This window comes from Lissotriton vulgaris, chromosome 9 (genome assembly GCF_964263255.1).
Source record: "Lissotriton vulgaris chromosome 9, aLisVul1.2, whole genome shotgun sequence".
In the NCBI taxonomy this organism is placed as follows: domain Eukaryota; kingdom Metazoa; phylum Chordata; class Amphibia; order Caudata; family Salamandridae; genus Lissotriton; species Lissotriton vulgaris.
In genome coordinates, this window is record NC_141697.1 from 363,658,285 (window position 1) to 363,667,264 (window position 8,980).

General features: G+C 41.5%; 1 long non-coding RNA gene across 1 annotated transcript; it reads right to left on the bottom strand.

Annotated features, from left to right (window-relative positions):
• Nucleotides 1-931: 931 nt before the first annotated feature.
• On the bottom strand, nt 932-8,301 carry LOC147690140 (uncharacterized). The gene is made up of 2 exons (XR_015299929.1): nt 8,056-8,301; nt 932-2,045 (listed from the first exon to the last, which is right to left on the bottom strand). It is a non-coding gene; the product is annotated as an uncharacterized LOC147690140 (long non-coding RNA).
• Between the last annotated feature and the right edge of the window lie 679 nt (nt 8,302-8,980).

Genomic DNA, 8,980 nt, shown 5'->3' on the forward strand with positions numbered 1-8,980 from the left:
CCGGCCGTCATTTCAAATGTCATGTTACAATTTGTACTATTTCCTACCTGATAGGTCCCATTACTCTTAATACATATACTCCCTATTGCGTTGTGTTTTCTTAATTTTAACTTTAAAAATGGTATATTCTTATTTGCTTCTTTTGATGGGCCTGCTATCCCAATACTTGTATTCTTATTTGGAAAGAGCGGGGTAAAGATGTCAGACAGGGGAAATGTTGCATTTGGTTCTATCACGTCCGTGCAGTTCCCTAGTGTCAGAATATCTGCCATATATTTGTTATATAATGTTCCTGCAGGTGGGGCCATAGTTGCCCCTGCACCAGCAGTACTTTTCTTTAAGTTCTGCAAAACAGCTATCAGTTCTATTTTTACTATTGTTATGTAAATGGCATAACAGGATGCTGCAAACGGTAGTGGGACTTGAACCAGGGGCAAACTTTGGTCTACAGAAGCTGGGAATTGCAAACATATCCAGCAATCTCCCTTTGTTAATATCTTATTGGTATGATGCATCAAAGTCACAAAGGAATTGTGGTGCATATCTTCTCTGTGGGCTATTTCTTCAGGTGACAAAGTGTATGCAGGTATTGTAGCAGGTGTTGTTGGCGTTGAGATCAACTTTTCCATGGGATAGAACACATCTAATAGATATACAGTAATTAATGCTAATAATAACAGGCAGAATATCACCCCAGATATGCACATTTTAGACTTGTACCATTTTCTCTTCATTTTTAGAACTGTATTTTCCCTATCCATATCTATCTATCTATTCTTATACTTTCTTTAATTGGGTGTAGTGCTATTGATGACACTATGTTGTGAATTATCACTATGAATCTTTACTATAATATAGGCTAAACACACAAAAAGCATAAACACATATAAGGTGAGACTGTAATATAAAATATATTGCGAACAGCTATTCGTTAATATTTCAGATGGTCTCTGAGTATTTCTTTGTACTTCTCTCCTCCCAAAGATATGCATGTGATTCTTGAAAAACACGACCCTTTGATCATAGATATCACTTGTTAGTGCAACCACATTTATATTTACAGGAGTGTCCACTATACCTCACTCCAAATGTATCTTTCTGAAGCTAGTTATCCTGATGATCTGGAAAAAGTCCTTTGCTGGTTGCTGCAGCAGCACGGGTGCTCGCAGTGACAGAAGGACCCGCAAATTCCTTCTGGATCCGTTCAAGTCCTTTGCTGGTTGCTGCAGCAGCACGGGTGCTCGCAGTGACAGAAGGACTCGCAAATACCTTCTGGATCAGTTCATCTACTAATTACCGCAGTGGCACGGGCACTATGCAGTTACAGGAGGACTCGCAAATACCTCCTGGATCAGTTCATCTACTCAACGTTGTATTGGCCCACTTTTTACTAAGAACTTCCCTAATGAATTGTTGTAGTCTCTTCCTGTTATGCAGACAGGTTGTTATTCCTGGTGGTAGTGTGCAATACACCCTAGTTTATTTTTCTCAGTCAGCAAGTACTCTATTCAAGGCTTCTTGTAATGCTAGACTATTCAAATCTTGCATTAGTTGGTATTCTAGCTGACTAAATACTTCCTCAAGGTAGCTGAGTGCGACTTCGTTGTCTTCTTCACTGCTATTCTCAAAGTCAAAAATCGTTGTCAAGATATCTGTTAAGATAATATCTAATAGTAGTACTTCATCTATTTCTTGCAGAAGATCAGGTACCAGAATTACTGACATTTCATCTCCTTCTTCTTTGTAGATCTCAAATTGTACCTTTTTTCTTCTTTGATCAGTTCTGGTGTTGGCATGTGCTGCTGACCTGGGTCTTGGCTGGATGCAGTCTCAGGAGGTGCCCTTTTGATGTGGCTGGCGTGGATCCAAGATTTGTTGTTGGTGCACTTCACTGCTGTCTTTGTGGCGAGTAGTACCTGTTGTGGTCCTTTCCAGCGAGCCTGGAGACAGTTGGACCTCTGAAATGCTTTGATGAGCACCCAGTCACCGGGCTTGAACTTGTGCCCCTCGACCTGCAGCGGCTCTGGAAGAGCTCCCTTCACGTGCTGGTTGATAGAAGCAAGAGTACGTGTAAGTGACATGCAGTAATCATTCAACAGTTCATTCGTCATCATAGGCAGAGCATTTTTGTCTGGAACTCCCCAAGCTACCATTGGCAACCCAGTGACGATCTCGTGCGCACTGAGTTTGGTCTTGGCATCTGGTGTGCTCCTCATGCTCATTAGGGCAATAGGTAGGGCATCCATCCAGGTTAATTTTGTGTCAGCACATATTTTTGCTATCTTGGACTTAAGCACGCCATTCTTTCTTTCCACTGCGCCAGCGGCCTCTGGATGGTAGGCGCAGTGTAGCTTCTGCTGTATTCCCAAGGCTTTGCATGTAACCTTTATTAGTTTATTACAGAAGTGACTGCCATTGTCTGAAAATATTGTTTTTGGGACCCCAAAACGTGGGATCAGTTCCTTTATCAAGCACTTGGCTGTTGAGATGGCATCATTGTGTTTCACCGGATATGCCTCTATCCACTTTGAATACATGCACACCACCACCAGGATATACCTATACTTATTTGTAAGGGGCATCTCCACATAGTCTATTTGCAGGGCTTCAAATGGCATTGTTGGTTTCTGAAAGTGGCCTTTGGGTACTGGAGCAGTCTTACCCACATTGTACTGTGCACATACCATACATGTTTGACATATCTCCTGTGCTATTTTTCTTATGTTCTTGTTCACCCAGAACTTGTCCATGCAATTTACAATTGCATCTCTACATATATGTGCTGGGCCATGCATGGCCAAACACATAGAGTAGACCATCCTGTCTGGTAACATGTATTTATCCTTGGCGTCATTCATCCAACATCCTTGAACAAATGACCCGTTCTTTGACCAACTCATCTGTTCTTCTGTGGTTGCTCCTTGTTGCATTAGTCTTATACCTTCACTTGTTAGATCTAGTGACTTCACTTCATCTGGTAATTCTTGGACAGTTAGTACTAGTGCTGAATTATTTCTTACTGTCTGTTTTGCTGTTATGTCAGCAAATGCATTTCCCTGGCCTACCTTGTCTGTTACTTTTCTGTGGGCGCTGCATTTAACTATGGCCAATTTCTTTGGAAGTGCCAGGGAGTTAAGTAATTTGGTGATAAGCATTCCGTGCTGTATCTTTGTGCCTTGTGAGGTAATGAAACCTCTTTCCTTCCAGAGTCTTCCAAAGGAATGTGCCACATTAAAGGCATATTGGCTGTCTGTATATATGTTAACACACCTTCCTTCAGATAATTCACAAGCTCGTGTGAGTGCCACAAGTTCTGCTGCTTGTGCAGACAACTCGGGTATCTTACAGGACTCAACTACAGTTTTATTTGTTACAACTGCATAGGCTGCTGATGTATTTCCATCCTCTGTTCTAAGGCAGGAACCATCCACCCACAATTCTCCCTCTGCATCTGCATAGGCCATGTCTGTCATGTCAATTCTCCCTTTTGTTTGCTCTTCAGTTAACAAAATACAATCATGGTCTGTGTCCACTAGATCATCAGTGGGAATAGGTAACAGAGTAGCAGGGTTAAGCACATTGCATTTGTGAAGTGTCACATTTGCTGCAAATAAACAGATCTCATACTGCGTGAGCCTGGCATTTGTGAGGTGTTGCGTACGTGTCTTGTTTAGTATCAGCTCTACGGCATGTGGAACATAGACATCAACTTCATGTCCCATTATTATGCTTTCTGCACGTTGTAGTGCTAAGGCGGTTGCTGCAACAGAACGTATACAGGAAGGTAAAGCCTTGGCTACAGTATCCAAGGTGGCAGAGAAATATGCGCATGGTCTTTTGTGGTCACCAAACTGCTGGCATAGAACCCCAAGAGCACTCCCGTCAGACTCATGAACATAGAGTTGGAAAGACTTAGAATAGTCTGGTAGGCCTAAAGCAGGAGCAGAGCAGAGAGCTTGCCGAATGGCAAGGAAGCTTTGTTCATGTTCTGGCAACCACTGAAGGGGTTCGGGCGTGTCCTTGTGGGTCAGGGCCAATAAAGGTTTTGAAATCAAGGAGAAGTTAGCAATCCAATGTCGACAATAACTGGCCATACCTAAAAAGGCTCGCACCTGTTTTTGGGTGCGTGGCACTGGTGTCTGTAGAATCAATTTAATGCGCTTATCATCCAATCTTCTCTGCCCTTTCGACAGGATGTGTCCTAGGTAGGATACTTCCTGTTGAACAAATTGAATCTTTTCTGGTGAAACTTTGTGACCACGTTCAGCTAAGAAATTTAACAAATTAATGGTGTCAGTTGTACATTGTGCCTCAGAGATGCTACCAAGTAGCAGGTCATCTATATATTGTATTAGCACAGAGTTAGATGATAAATTGAATGTGTCTAGTTCTCTCTTTAAGGCCTGGTTGTAAATGCTCGGACTTTCTGTGAACCCTTGAGGGGCCCTACAGAAGCAGAAGCTTCTGCCGCCTATAGAGAATGAAAAGAGGTACATGCTACCCTCATCTATTGGGATTGAGAAGAAGGCATTCTTCAAATCTACCACAGAAAAATATGCCATTTCTGGTGACAGTGTTGACAATATTGATACTACATTTGGGACAACCGGGAACTGTGGCACCACTATTTTATTTATTTCCCTCAGATCAACTATGAATCTGTAACTTTTTTCATTAGTATTTCCATCGCTCTTTTTTAAGACCGGTAGGATAGGGCTGTTACAAGGACTGCCTGATATTTCTTTAACAATCCCTTCTTTCAGTAAGTCAGCTATTATGTCCTGCAATCCCTTTAGACCCTCTGGAGCAATTTTGTACTGTGGTATTCTTGGTAATTTTACATTCTGTTTGACTGTAATAGTGACAGGTGTGATGTTCATTTTCCCTGTGTCATTTTTGTGTTTTGCCCATATTCTTGAATCTATTTGATCCATTATTTGTGCGGCAATATTTTGTATTCCTATTGATAGGAAACAGTTGTCCATTTCCTCTGTCATTGGTCCATCTACTTCCAAGAAAACTCCGTCTGCAGTGCACTTAATAGTGACATTCATCTTTTTTAGCAAATCCAATCCCAACAAATTAAATGCACATTTGTCTGATATAAGGAATGAATGCGTGTCCTGAATTGGGCCTATGCTGTATTTCAAGGGTGCTGAAATTGGGCTTGTTACAAGTATGTTGGTGAATCCCACTGACTTATTTATTTTTCCCGAGAGAGGAACATCTGGAAACTTTTTCTTGGTCAAGGAGGAATTGGTGGCCCCTGTATCTATTAGTAATTCCACAGGTGTACCTTCAATCTTACCCCTCACATATGGTCCAGTGGGATCTACAGGGATTACCATCCTCTGTATTAACTCTCTCGGGCCCCCCTATTGTGCATAATAGTCCCATTCCCCTTGGGGCCCTTCCTGATATATTCCATCATAAGGGTGATGCACCTGCATTTTTGGTATTTGTTCATTATCAAAAAAATTTGTGTTGGGGGGATACTCTGTAGGGCCATGCTGTGAGTCACGTCCTTGCTGTTGATATCCACCTCTTCCCATGCTCCTTCCCCGGCCTCTTGATCTTCCCATCCCACCCCCTCTTTGTGACTGCTTGACGGGGTGTGGGCATTGAGCTCTCCAGTGATCCTGACCCCCACAATTAAAGCATCCTTGTGGGTGTGCTTGTTCAATTGTGGTGGTATGCTGTGTAGGGGGAGTAGAAAATGACCTTTGTGGGCTCCCACGGCCTCTTCCTCTACCCCTGCCTCTTTGTCCTCTGCTGCTATACTGGTTTGACTGCTGAATCAAAACTTTAGTTTTTAACTCTTTTAATTTGTTATTTTTACTTTCCAACTCCTTTTTACCTAGCATTTCGTAATACTGTGCCAATTGTAAAACTTCTGTTAGTGGTTTGCATGACCAAGTAGGGTTGTACTCTAGAATCCCTTTTTTAATCGATGGTTTCAAATTATTTACAAAACAAGAGACAAGTGCACTTTGTGTTGCTTCCTTTTCAGTATCTAAACCACTTGAAGCTGTGAAGACTTTCTGTATTCTGGCGAAAAACCCAGATACTGTTTCTTCAGTGTCCTGAATGCATGCATTTAATTTTGACCAGTCTATTTGTTTTCTGGGGACCAGTGTATTTACTTTAGCCATTATTTTTGCTGGTAAGTCTCTAATATCATCTGATATGTCCTCTCCTTGTTCCCTTTTTGCTTTAGTAATATCTTCCCATTTTATTTTTAATACTTCATCATCCTCTCTCCTTATTTTTCCCCAAATGTCTGGTGGCAAGATTATAGAAAACATTTGTTCTATGTCATCCAGTGTGAGAGTGCCAACTCTTAGTATTATTTCTGTCTGTCTGTACCATTGTTCTCTGTCTTGTCTAATGTCTGGAAATTGAAGTGCAAATCTATGCAATTCAACATTTGACCATGGTGTGTGAACTTTAATAGTGGGCTTCCCTTCCTTATTTCCTGGTACTTCTCTTAATGGCAAGGCTCTAGAAGTGGAAAGAGTACTATCTTCCTCCTGTTTACCTTTTTTCTTTTTTTGTACATTTTTGTTGTAGCATCAAAAGAGTATCTATCCATTCAGCTAATATCTGGACAGCCTCTAATATATCTGTGCTTGATGCCCCTACATCATCTATTGCTTCTGATATTGCGTTGCTATGATCACGGGACAATCTGTCAGGTTGGGGGTAGCCGTCTTCCTCAGGCCAATATTTTTCCCAGTCTTTAAACCAGTTGTAACTTTTTTTGTCTAATTTTTCCAAAGCACTGCGTTGAAGCGCAGGCGTGAATTCTGGGGGGAAGCGACTTTTCGCAGTACGCCATGTAGAAGTACCATTTTTCATAATGTCTATCACCCACTCGTGTATCATTTTCTGTTCTTTTTCTGTTATTTTTGGCCTTAACCCTTGTCTACCAGAGGTAGAGAGAGGTGTTTCTTGTAGTGCTACAGGTACTGTCTTACTAGTTGGTGATGTATGTTGTGGTGTGTGTGTCTGTGGTGCTGATGTAGTTTGCATTGTTTGTGGGCTGTATGGTGGTGGAGTTGTTAATAATGCCTCTATTACAGGGTCTTCTGTATCTTCCTGTTCTAAGGGAGCATTAGGTAGAGTGGGGTACACATCTGGTATGGGCTTGTGAACTGTAAGACATTTATCCATTTCCATTTCTTTTTCCCTACAACTTGTTACACATCTTTCTTTTGCCTTCTCCCTATCATATGCCAAAGCTTTCCCTTTCGTTGTCCTAGGTTCCCCTGGCCATCTGTTAGCGGCATATGATCGCCATGCATGAAATGCATCCCATTGTAATAAACGTACTTTCTTCCCTTTCTTTTCACGTTCCCTTAAACAATCTTCTAAATAAAGCATTTTATCTCTGTCAAATGTCCCATATTCTGGAAACTGTAGATCAGGATTTTTTCTAGTATAATGAGTCCATTGATCTAAGTGCATAGCTGTATGGTACCCTTTTTTCCGTGCCACGTACCATGCTGGTGTGCCACGAGGAGGTGTTGGTTGAGTGACATCTAAGGCTGTCCTGCGGCCTTTAGCTGTGCTCAAAAATAGTTTGCTAAGCATTTTGAATTTTATTCAGTTACTATTTTAATTATCTTTCCTCTTCTATCACTTGTAATCTCTTTTTATTTTAAAGTGCTCTTAAAATACACTATTGTACACTACTTTACACACTTTTTTATACTATTTTTCAAAACTTTTGCAAGATACAGTTGTATGACCTATGTCAACAATATGCATATGTACTTTTAATTTTTAGACGTCTTTCAAAAGCATGCTCTGTCTAAAGGCGACCACCCATGGTCCCTCTTAGAAAAGCGACCACCCACGGTCCTTTCTCCTGTCCTTGGGATCCTTAAGATCTTTCACAGGTTGGACAGTCCTCAGGCACTTATCTTAAAGGCACCCTAAGACCTCCCCTAGAGACCCCTAATGGATCTCAGTTTGTACTTTCTAATGTATTGTAGAAAAAAAAGACTATTTCAATTGACAATATTGAGTTCAGTGCAATGAAGCACTGCCTACCTGAACATTAGACCATTCAGTATGCCGTTGTATGCGTCCTTCTTTGCTGTGGCAACAAAATCACCTGATGGCTCAAGGGAAGCTGGTGGTGTCTTTTGTCAAAGGCTTATCAACGGGAGCCCCGTCATCTGGGCGTGTCAGGAAACAAGTCCTCTCAGTAGCTGCGCAGAATACACCGAGACATCAAGGCTCCTGAAGAATCCAAAGACAGCAGCTCTGTATCCTCTGCAGAGACCATCAGTTCCCCACGAGTCACTGGCACCATCTGTAAAAGTCAAAAATTTATTAATAGGGACAATGAAGAACACATACAAGGTTTTCAAAAGAATAGTGGCTTTATTGCCAATTAAAGCTGCAGCTTGAGACAATTTGCAGGTTTGCAAAGTGATCTACCTTCACAGAGAGAATTCAGGCTTTATATATGTTCACAATCTCTTGACAAGTTATTCATTAACTATTACATCATGGTGGGACCATGCTAGAATTAAATCCACGTGTACATTGCAGTATCAAGGTGCATTTCAGAAATATGTCTACGTTCACATTTTACATTATTTGCGACACATCGGACCATGCAGCTTCAGGTTAATCTTTAAACCACCATCTCCTGACTTTTCAGCCTTGCCTTGGCCAGTTATCTTGAAATGTACATATTCAATGTTGATCTACTTATCAGCAGTGGCCCGTGTTTTCTGCTTTCTCATACAATGACGCATTTGCTATCTGTGCTGGGCACACACTTTGCCTCTTTAGGCCAACAAGGCACGGACAGGCCGAACTTATCACATTTTAGGTCAGCGAGCAATTCCTGGAAAAAGCTCGCTGAACTGACTGAACTGTATCTGGTACATAGGTGAAAGCTAGTGAATCATTAAACACTTTGGAGTTTCAAACAGAATGGGCACGCACAAGCTCATCTGTCTTT